Source organism: Eumetopias jubatus, unplaced genomic scaffold (assembly GCF_037043125.1).
Source record: "Eumetopias jubatus isolate StellerSeaLion01/CBP00866 unplaced genomic scaffold, mEumJub1_p1.0 scaffold_8, whole genome shotgun sequence".
Lineage (NCBI taxonomy): Eukaryota > Metazoa > Chordata > Mammalia > Carnivora > Otariidae > Eumetopias > Eumetopias jubatus.
Genome location: NW_028274814.1, coordinates 104213988 through 104225700, shown reverse-complemented (window position 1 = coordinate 104225700; position 11713 = coordinate 104213988).

The window sequence follows — 11713 nt, the reverse complement described above, 5'->3', positions numbered from 1 at the left end:
CCCCCTTAAATATTAAGTATTCATTAGTACATGCATGTACATATAAACTACCTGATGCTGGCAAAACAAAAAAACAAGCAAAAACACCAGAAAGGAACTAAGGAAACAATCTCCAAAATTCACATAGGGCTAGGAATTGTTCATGTTCCCATAAGACACAGTGGAAAATTTTGTAATTCATAGGGCACTAGGTAAAGTATTCAGAAGGGTATTACCTCAGTAGTGGAGCAAAATAACCCTAGACTAAACCTTGCTATGCTTCATCCTCACAAAGCATAAAAACAATCTCAAAAGGAAGATATATAATATGTATAAGACCTATACGCTAAAAACTTCAAAATATTGCTGCAAAAAAAATTAAAGACCTGAGCAAATAGAGACATATGCCATATTCATGGATCAGGTGACCAACATTGTTTAGATGTCATTTTCCCCCAAATTGATCTATAGATTAAATGCAATCCAAATAAAATCTCAATAAGCTTTTTTTGTAAAAATTCAAAGGACAGATAATCAGCCAAAGAATACAAGAACACTAATTCAAAGGGATACATGCACCCCAATGTTTATAGCAGCATTATTTACAATAGCCAAGATATGGAAACAGACCAAGTCTCCATCGATTGATGAATGGATAAAGAAGAGGTGATATCTGTCTATCTATCTAGATATCTACCTAATATCTATAATATATAAATTATAGAATTATATATAAAAATTATATATAATACATGCATTATATATAATTATATACATAAATTAAATATAATTTAAATATAAATAAATATAATTATATATAATTTATATATAATGTATAAATTATATATATCTTATATAGAGAGATTATATTGATAGATATATTTATATAATTCAGTCATAAAAAAGAATGAAATTTTGCCATTTGCAACAACATGGATGGAGCTAGAGCATATAATGCTAAGCAAAATAAGTCAGTCAGAGAAAGACAAATACCATATGATTTTAGTCATATGTGGAGTTTAAGAAACAAAACAAACAAGTAAAGGGAAAAATAGGAGAAAGAGAGACAAATCAAGAAACAGTTTCTTAATTATAGAGAACAAACTGATGGTTACCAGAGGGGAGGCGGGGAGGATGGCTTAAATAGGTGATGGTTATTAAGGAGTACACTTGTCATGACGAGCACATGGTGATGTATAGAAGTGTTGAATTACCATATTGTACAAGTGAAACTAATACAGCTCTGTATGTTAGCTAACTGGAATTAAAATAAAGACTTTAAAAAAAGACAGATGACAAAGAGGGGAATATTTTATAAATAAATAAATAATAGTATATTAATAATAACTAATATCAATCCACAAGAACCTTATAAAGTAATGTTTACGTTTTGGTAGTAATTTAATAAGATAGGAGATCAGTAAAAGTTTTGTAATCATAATATAATATATATTACATATAATCATATAATAATATATATATTTGTGGATTATATATATAATCAACAAAACAACTTTGATAAAGATGAAATGAAGCTGAGGGATTTACCCTTATTCCAAAAATTAAAAAGTTACAATAACTAAACACAGTTTTATATCACTATAAAGATAGACAATGAGATCAGCAAAATGAAATAGCAAGTACAGACATAGACCAGTACATATATGGTCAATTAGTTTTCAACAAAGGTGCCAAGGCAGTTCAGTGGGGATATTATAATCTTCTTAACAAATGGTATTGGAACAAATGGATAGCCACATAATTAAGAAATGCACCTTACCCTTTACCTCATGACATAAACAAAAATTAACTTGAAATGGATCATAGACCTTAAATTAAGAGCTAAAATTTCTAGAAGAAAATATAGGAGATCTTCATCACCTTGGTTTTTGCAAACCAATCTTTTTGCAAAGATTTCTTATATATAACACAAAAGATACAAACTATAAAGTCATTATATATAACACAAAAGACACAAACTATAGTCATTTTATCTTATATTGTAATAGACAATCTACTAAAACTCATTCAAGAGAAAGTGATAATCTAGATAGTCATACACCTATTAAAGAAATCAAATTCAAAAATATTTCAACAAAGCAAACTCTAAGCCCAAATGGTTTCACTAGCAAATTCTACTAAACTTTTGAAAAATAAACAATACCAATTCTACACTATCTTTTCCAGAAAAATGTAAGTGAAGATAACACTTTCAAACTAATTTTAGTAGGCCAGCATTACTCTGATACCAAAAAAATTACAAGAAAATAAAGCTACAGAATAATATTGTCATAAATTTAGACTCAAAGATTTCCAAGCAAACATTAGCAAACTGAATTCAGCAATGTTTTAAAAAGATAATGTATCATGACTGAGTGAGGTTTATCGTGGGAATGCGATGCTGGATCAACACTCAAAAATCAATATAATGCATCATATTAACGTACTAAAGAAAGACCACATGATCATATGAGGAAATGCAGAAAAGGCTTTGACAAAACTCACAATTTTTTCATGATTAAAAAAACTTTAAAAAGTCAAAATAAAAGGAAAATTCCTTAACCTGGTAAAGGGAATTTATAAAATACCAACAACTAAGATAATAATGCCAAAAATCTGAATGTGTTCCCTTTAAGATAAGGAACAAGGCAAGGATGTCTGCTCTCACATTTCTTTTCAATATGCCTGAAGATTCTGACCATAGCAATAAAGCAAGAGAATAAAAAGGAAAGGCATGCTTTCAGTTTGAAAAAGAAGTAAAACTATCTCTATATACAGATGACATAATTTTCTCTGTAGAAGAATTCCAAAATATATTCAAAAATTGCTGGAATCACTAAGTAAATTTAACAGGGTCATCAATATAATAATTCATCTGTGTTTCCATATATTATGAATGTACAAGTGAAAACTGAAATTTTGAAAAATACTACTTAGAACTCCAAAAAAGGTTTAATACTGAGGTGTAAATCTGACAAAAATACATGCATGGTATGTATGCATGTATGCATGTATGTATGCTGAAAACTTCAAAACACTGATGAAAGAAATTGAAGAAGACATTTAAAAATATGTAAAGATATACAGATCCATGAATTGAAAGACAGATTATTGTCAAGATGTCAATTCTCCCCTAATTGACCTGTAGATTTAATGAAGTCCCAATAAAAAACCCAGAAGAATAATTCTTCTTCCCAGAAGATATAAAAAGCTACTTCTAAAGTTTAAATGGAAAAGTAAAAGAATGAGAACAACCAAAAGAATTCAAAGCCAAAGGAAGATCAAAGTTGGAGGACCCACAGTATCTGATTTTTCAGACTTATATAAATTTACAGTGATCAAAACAGGACAGTATTAGTGAAAGGACAATGATCAATGGAACAGAACAGAGAAAATCTAAAAAGAAAATATAGACACAAATATTGTCAGTTCGTTTTTGGCAATAGTGTGGAAACAGTTCTGTGGAGATAGGGTTTCTTTTCAACAAATGGCATAAAACAATTGGTTATCCATAGACCAAGAAAGAAAAAAAAAAATTGACCTTAACCTATACTTCACTTTTCATACAAAAGAGTAACTCAGAATGGATCACGGACCTAAATGTAAATGTAAAACTATAAAATTGTAAAAGACAACAAAGGAAGGAAGCTAAGTATAGGGATGGATGATGATGACAGTATCCTAATTAACATCTGCTACAAATGCGTTTTCATTTTCCTAATTGCTTAGAGAAGATTCTATTCATCAAACTGAAGAGGGGTTTCTCAAAAACTCTCTGTCCACTGAAAGAAGTGATAGGAACTTCCAAGATAAGGCACTTGGCATTGAGTTTCATGACGAGGATGTCCTATTAGGAACATACTCAGGAAAATCTATTAAATGATACTCTCCAAGTCTGCCAGGAGTCATTGCCAAAATAAAGTTACTTATTGCCTCATAGTTTTCCAGAACAAACTTACTATAGCCTTTGCTCCATTCTTTTTAGCTTCGTACTTTTATAGCTATAAGTCTTGTTGATGACATGTTGCAACCTGATCAGGAACATTAAATGCCATCCACAGTTGACCTTTATCATTTTCATATCTTAATTCCCCAGTATAGTTACTCTGAGACCCTCTCCAAAAATTAGCACAATTTATGAAACATAACATGACTCTGGTTGCCCTATATTTGGACACATCATCTTCCAAGGATGCTTTACTTCATTAGGTAAATCAATGTTTCCATCTGATAGGCTATAATTTAAAAAATTAATAAATAAAAAACTCTCAGAGTCAAAGGTTATTGCTAGTCAACAAATGAAAAAACTACAGTAGAAAGAGTTGAACATTTATGTAGTGGAGGAGCTTTCTCTTTATTATGGTTGAAAACAGTTTGTAAAGTATTATGAGAAGCAATTCTCGAGTGGCTGGGAGATACTTACAATTGCCCAGGCGTCTTGCCCTTACTTTGCCTTTTTTTTTTTTTTTTTACTAGGTGGTGACATGCTAAACAAAATTATCTCTGCAGTTTCCTGCTATTGATTTTTTGGAGAACAAGCAAAGCAATGTTGGTCAGATAAGGTACTATGTGGTGGCGGTGTCAAGTTGTACTTCACTATCATTTTATAGCTTAAAGAGACACGTCAAATAGTAAAAAGTAGAAGATAAGATGATTTTAAAAAATCATCAAAGTGAGCTTTCCTTGAAGAAAAAAATTAATTCTATACTTAGCAAGGGAAACTTTTATTGAAAAATTAAATATGAGATCAAATTACCCCTCACACGCTATCTAGTTTTACTGATTTTATTTAGGTTTCCAATATTCCTTTTCTTGTTTGATGAAACCAACTCATAGTTTATTGCCATGTTTAAGTCTTGCCTCCTGCACTCAGTCCTCTATAAAGAGATCTCTCAAAATCAAATCTGATTTCAACATTCTTGATTTTTTTCAAAAAGATTCCTAATGACTCTTTCAAAAAATCAAAACCAAGATTTCTAGGCTGTGACCTAGCCATTTCACAGTCCAGCAGTGGTCCTGTCTTTGGAGAGTCTCCACCCCAACCACTGTCCCCAGCTCACACCTTTCACTCTACCAAGGCTGGATTGTTACTTTTTACTGGAAAAGTTAGACCTTTCCCACTCGATGACTTACAGAAAAGGGACTAAAATGAGAAGAGCAAGGTGCTTGCTTCAAGCACCAAGTTTAAAGGGGGCAAAAAAAGCTCGGGAATCAAGACAAATATTTTAATGCAATACTTTAAAAATCTAAATCAATGCAAAAAATTAATAATAAACAAAAATCAAAATTTTAAATAAAGACAGTATCAGTTATCCTTCCTGAATTTCATTCTGCTTAGGGAAGCCTTACTTACATTCAAAAACTAACTTGAATATTATCTCTCTAAGGAAAATTCTCCTGCCTTCCCAGAGGGTGGCACTTCTCTCTGCCCCTACTCTAACGCCATTCAACTCTTCTCTAATTGGCATCATATCTATCTCTCCACTTACAACCCTTCCCAGTGAACTGTGAGAACCTTTAAACCATCCCTGTATTCCAGGGATTACTACATGTTAGGAATTCCACAAATAGCTCCTGTATGAATGAATAGTTAGGCTATGGTAAGTAGAGAGTAAGACAAAAAATTTAGAGTCAGAAAGAGAAATTTCAATTCCACCTCCACAACTGATATATTTATCAATTTTTTAATGCTGGGTATATCTCTGAGTGTCAGTTTCCTTACCTTTGGAGTGGGAATGATCTTACTACCACAGGAGTTTTGAAAGCTGGGGGCTTATCAAATGTTTGGAAAGAGTAGTCAAATAAAGAGAATAGATACTTATTTATTCCTATGAAGTGGATAAGGTGAAGAGAGAGAATGGAGACTGTGGCTTACCCAGCCAAAATAACTACATGTCTGAAAACAGAGGCAGGAAAAGCATCAAGCAAGTTGTTTGGGGAACTGCAGATGGTTTAGCATGGCTTCATGTGAACAGCAAAGGAATATCATAGAAGTAGATAGGAAACAAAGTAAGCAGAATCCAGACCCTGGGTGAGGCTCTTGTCTGATATTACATCTGGGAATGGCATAACTGAGTTAACCCTGAGTTAACAAGAACAAGTTTCTGCCAAAATTATAATTGGATTCATGGGCTAAGTGGAGTTTGGCTAGGGAGAAAAAATTAAATTAAGCCATTATACATACAAGTTTAGGAACTATTGTCTATTTCATATATACCATGGCATAGGATTGAGATACTGGGAAAGTAGAGTATATAAGATTTGGTAACAGACTGCAAGGAGGCAGGGAAGTAATTGTGAGTGTGGTATTTAGATTAGAAGTATAAGTTGTGAGAAAGTATAATAGATAAATAGAAACACCAGGATTTTACATTTTTCTTATATAAAATGGGCACCAATTTTCTGGTTTTAGTGGTAATCTCTTTCCTCAAAACACCTGTTCTATACTTTTATCCAAGGGTTGCTTAGATTTCAAATGTCTTTCTTGTCTTACTGCACAAAGCAAGTAAACATGAAGAAGGAAGGAAGGAAGGAAGGAAGGAAGGAAGGAAGGAAGGAAGGAAGGAAGGAAAGAAAGAAAGAAAGAAAGAAAGAAAGAAAGAAAGAAAGAAAGAAAGAAAGAAAGAAAGAAAGAAAGAAAGAAAGAGAGAAAGAAAGAAAGAAAAGAAAAAAGGAGGGAGGAAGGGAGACGAAGGAAGAAAAAAGCGACTATAACCCAGATAAAATCATTTTCCAAACAAAAAGGTAAATGTATGAAAATATATATTAAAAAAATAAGATATCACTAATACAGCAAAGCTTGCATTTGAAAAGAAAGCATATTAGCACCACCAGTTTCTCAATTTATATATTGATTCTACAGTAGGAAGTTGTATCGGGGTCTTGACGGAACACAAATGGCATATCCAAAGGGGTAATTGAAGAAGGTTTAGTGAAGGGGCTATCTACCAAGATATGGGTGGATTAAGGGAACCGAACAAGTACTGATGGAACACCACAGGACTAGCAACACTGGGAAGCTATTACCAGCTCTAGGCCAAGAGAGAGAGCAGTTACCAGAACTCAAGGCAAACTGTAGCTGTAGCTCTAGGAAAGGGCTACCAGATCAGAGCTGTGACTTCAAGAATGTGGCCATTGCCAATTGTTAAGCCTGCAGGGCCATAACCTAACCCTCACTTCCTAGTCTCTAACGACCTGCTGATGGGTCCCATTGACTGAATTCTAATGGAATCCAGAAGGCAATAGAACTCAGTTGATGTTGTTCATTGAGGCCAGTCTGAGACACAGCACAGGGGAAAACAGTGACTAGTGGGGGTAGGGGGAAATGGAGGATATCCAGCTCCCTGATGGCAGAAACCCTTTGTCATACATCTCTGTACACACATCCTCATCACCTCTCCTCAGCATCAGATATAATGTTTTGCACATGCTTAGCCTTCAGTAAATGCTTAATGAATAAAAACATAATGGCATATCCGTTCTCAGCAAGGATTGGAATAAACAGTGAAAAAAAGATCAGAAGACAGGAGGAAAGCAAAGCACATCTAAGCTCCGCTTTGTTGGGTTCTCTTTCCATTTTTACAAATCTATAAAGAATCCTAGAAGACAAGATACCAGATGGAAGTGAAAGAAGAGATAATTTTCACATTTTTTAAGCATCCAGGCCTCTTTCCCTAGTCTCCCACAAAGGGGGAAAGCACTATTGTGGGATGACCTAAATGTATTCATTTTGACATCGTCTCCACATTTTTCTAATCCCCCTCTAGCCTTGGAATGCCCTCTCTAGTCCTCTCCATTAATCTTCACTGAATATCCTCTTCAGGCCAAGAATTTTTTCCCTTATATTCCTTCTCTGTATTAGTGCACACTATCATTATGTATTTATTTGCTTTTATTGTATTTTGTATCTTTATGTGTTTATTTGCTTTAAAATAGCCTTCTTGTTTTTTAGGTATATACACCCTGAAATAGTACTCTGAAGGAGAAGAGGAAAGAAATGTAACATAAATTCAAAATATACCATATGACAAATGTTTTTTAAGTGCTATCTCTTTATTCTTCACAATTATCCAGCAATAGAGATACCCTTAATCTCTACTCATAGATAAAGAAACTGAGGACAGCCCATTTTCTCAACACTATGCTATAAAGCCAAGATTTAATGTACCATATTCTTGCCACGAAAAAAAGTCACAAACTCCCACCCTCTATTCTCACTCCCCAGTATTCATTATTTGTGATAGATTAATAACCCCAGTCCTTCATTACCCTGCCCCCCACCCCACATCCACAGTCTTTGCCATATAACTTCACAGTTCCTTTCCCCTGATTCTGCACCTTGGATTCAGCCCTTTGACTTTACCAGTGGAATATTAGCAACATGACATAACCAAAATCTTGGAAAGAGCTTGCACAATTGGGCTTGCCCACTTGCTCCTCTGAGAACATACCCAAGTTGGCCCAGTGGTACCAGACGAAGAATGAGAGACACAGAGAGCAAATTCAAATCAAAGCAAGCCCAGCCTAGATCAGCTACTTTCAGACCCATGAGTGAGCCCAAATAATCCCAAAATAGACATCTGCCAAACCAGCTGAGAGCAGCCAATCCCCAGCTAACTTGCAGATCTTCAGAATACATGATTACTGTTAAAAAAAAAAAAAAGCAACAACAACAAAAACTCTGATTTCAAAATGCCCACTTTTCTACTATACTACACTATTCTTAGGCCAGATATTAACTTCACCCTATGCTCTCAGAAATATTGATCTCTTGAACCTCATTCTCTATTGTTTAAAACAACAACAACAACAACAACCCTAAACTTCTCTTACAAGGGTCTCCAAAGTCTCTAAGTTATAACGTTTTATGATTTTATTTCAATTTTTAGAGGGGATTCTATCATTCCATCTTTTCCTCTTTTTCTTCTCCCCAAATGATAATGCAATGGTATAGAATAGAATGTCATTTGTTCATTAGTTTATTCATTCATTTGACAAACTTATACATGTTGAACATAAGACAAAGTCCTGTCATCATAAACATATAGTTAAGTAAATAAAAATTAACTAGAACAAATATTTAACTAAAGTAAAAGTAACTTTCTTAAAAATTTTTTCATAATGAGAGTATAGATTTTACTCATAAGGAGGCAATTAGGATGTATTCAGGCTCTAATTTTTTGGAAAGAATATCTTTATTTTAAGAAGAGGCACATGCACCCCAATGTTCACAGCAGCAATGTCCACAATAGCCAAACTGTGGAAGGAACCAAGATGTCCATCAACAGACGAATGGAAAAAGAAGATGTGGTACATATATACAATGGAATATTACTCAGCCATCAGAAAGGATGAATACTTACCATTTGCATCGACCATAGATGGAACTGGAGGGGATTATGCTAAGTGAAATAAGTCAAACAGAGAAAGACAATTATCATATGGTTTCACTCATATGTGGAACATAAGGAATAGTGTGGAGGACCGCAGGGGAAGGGAGGGAAAACTGAATGGGAAGAAATCAGAGAGAGAGACAAACCATGAAAGACTCTGGACTCCGGGAACCAAACTGAGGGTTATAAAAGGGAATGGGGTCGGGGGTTGGGGTAACTGGGTGATGGGTATTAAGGAGGGCACATGTTGGGATGAGCACTGGGTGTTATACGCAACTAATGAATTGTTGAACACTACAACAAAAACTTATGATGTACTATATGTTGGCTAACTGAACATAATATAAATAAATAAATTTTAATTAAAATTTTAAAAAAGAATATATTTTAGAAGTAAAGAGAACTCAGTGAAAAATTATCATTTTTCAACTGATTATCAATTTTCCTCTTTGAAAGAGGTATCTATGGCAGCCTTTCGGCCAGGAGGTCCATCCATCTGCACAGCAGCTAACTCTTAGTCCAGTTCTCAAGACACCCTACAACCTTTCCTTGTGTTGTAGTGGGGCCTGCGGATGCATGAGTCACAGGGACACACTTATGATGAGGTGTTAAACCATATTCCCCCCAAAAAAGTTACATTAGATTCCTAGATCCCAGACCCCAGAATTTGATATTATTTGAAGATAGGATCTTTAAGAGGTAATCAAGTTAAAATGAAATCATAAGGATGGGCTCTACTCCAGTATGACAGATATCCTTATAAAAGGGGAAATTTGGACACAGAGGCAGACATACATAGAGGGAAGACAATGTGAAGAGACATGGGGAGACAGCCATCCTCAAGGCAAGGAGACAGGCCTGGAACAAATCCTTCCCTCACAGACTTCACAAGGAACCAATCCTGCTGACCTTGATTTTGGATTTCTAGCCTCCACAACTGTTGTTTACATTTCTGTTGTTTAAGCCCCATTTTGTCACAAATTGGCAGCTCTGGCAAATGAATACAGGTGTCTTTGTGTACACTGACCACAACAAATCTCACTCTAGTCATAAGGAGACCCCCTTAATAAAAAGGAACTGGGTATACAAACAATGAATCATGGAACACTACATCAAAAACTAATGATGTAATGTATGGTGATTAACATAACACAATAAGAAAAAAAGGAACTGGTTGTAAATTTGAACACTGTGTTTGCCTTTAAGCAAGATGCTTTATCACTAGAGAAATGCATCTGTTTCTATGACACTGTAGTTTCAGTGGTACTTAAAGCAGTGATAAAAATACAACTGTGATTTTGTGATTGACAATTTAAAAAGGAAAGGGATAAATGTCTTCTTAATAAACTATTTTTTGCAGAATAGGAATTTTCATATCACCTTAGAGTGGTAATTCTAAATTCACCATAAGTCAAAACCCTAAAAATCACTTAGAATTTCTTTTTTGTAATTGTGTACTCATTGAATTTGTAATTCTGGAACTGTAGCACATGTGCTGGGAAAGTGAATTATTAATATGAACATAAGAATTTCTGATTTTAAAAGGATATTTATTTAAATTCAAGCATTGGCAAGTCTTTTGTTTTGAAGAGCTTTATCAAAGCAAATCCATCAGTTCTGAAGTCAGATTTCTATATGTAAATTTCAAATGAACAGACTTGAAATTACTTTTCTCATAATCTCATGAATCCATAAGAGACTATAGCAAAGTTGATAGTTACTTGCTATCTTCACAAACATTCCATCATTTCCACATGGCTTTAATATTTGAATCTGGCAATATGTGATGACCTAAACATACCATCTTCCCCCCAAACTAGCTCCTCCTCCTGTCTTGCATATTTCTGCTAATGATAGCACTGTTCTTTTAATTGCCCAGGCAAGAACTTAATTATTCTAGATTCGCTTCTGCATTAGTCAGGGATCACCATGGAAACCAAGCCAACAGGATATATACTGATACATAGAAAGAGACATTATGAGGGATGAGTTCACACAATTGCAGAGGTGGAGAAGTCCCACAATCAGCCGTCTGCAAGGAAAGCCAGTGGTGACCCAGGACAGCCCATCTTGTAGTTCCAGTCCGAAGTTCTGAGACCCAAGGGAACAGGTAAGTCCTAGTCCAAGTCTGAAGGCCTGAGGACCAGGAGCGCCAGTGTGCAACGGCAGGAGAAGATGGATGTTCCAGCTCAAGCAGAGGGCACATTTGTGCTTCCTCAGCTTTTTTGTTCTATTCAAGCCCTCAATGGATTGATTGGATGGTGCCCACCCACAACGGTGAGGGAGATCTTCCATACTCCATCTACTGATTCAAATGCAAATTTCTTCCAGAAACAGACACA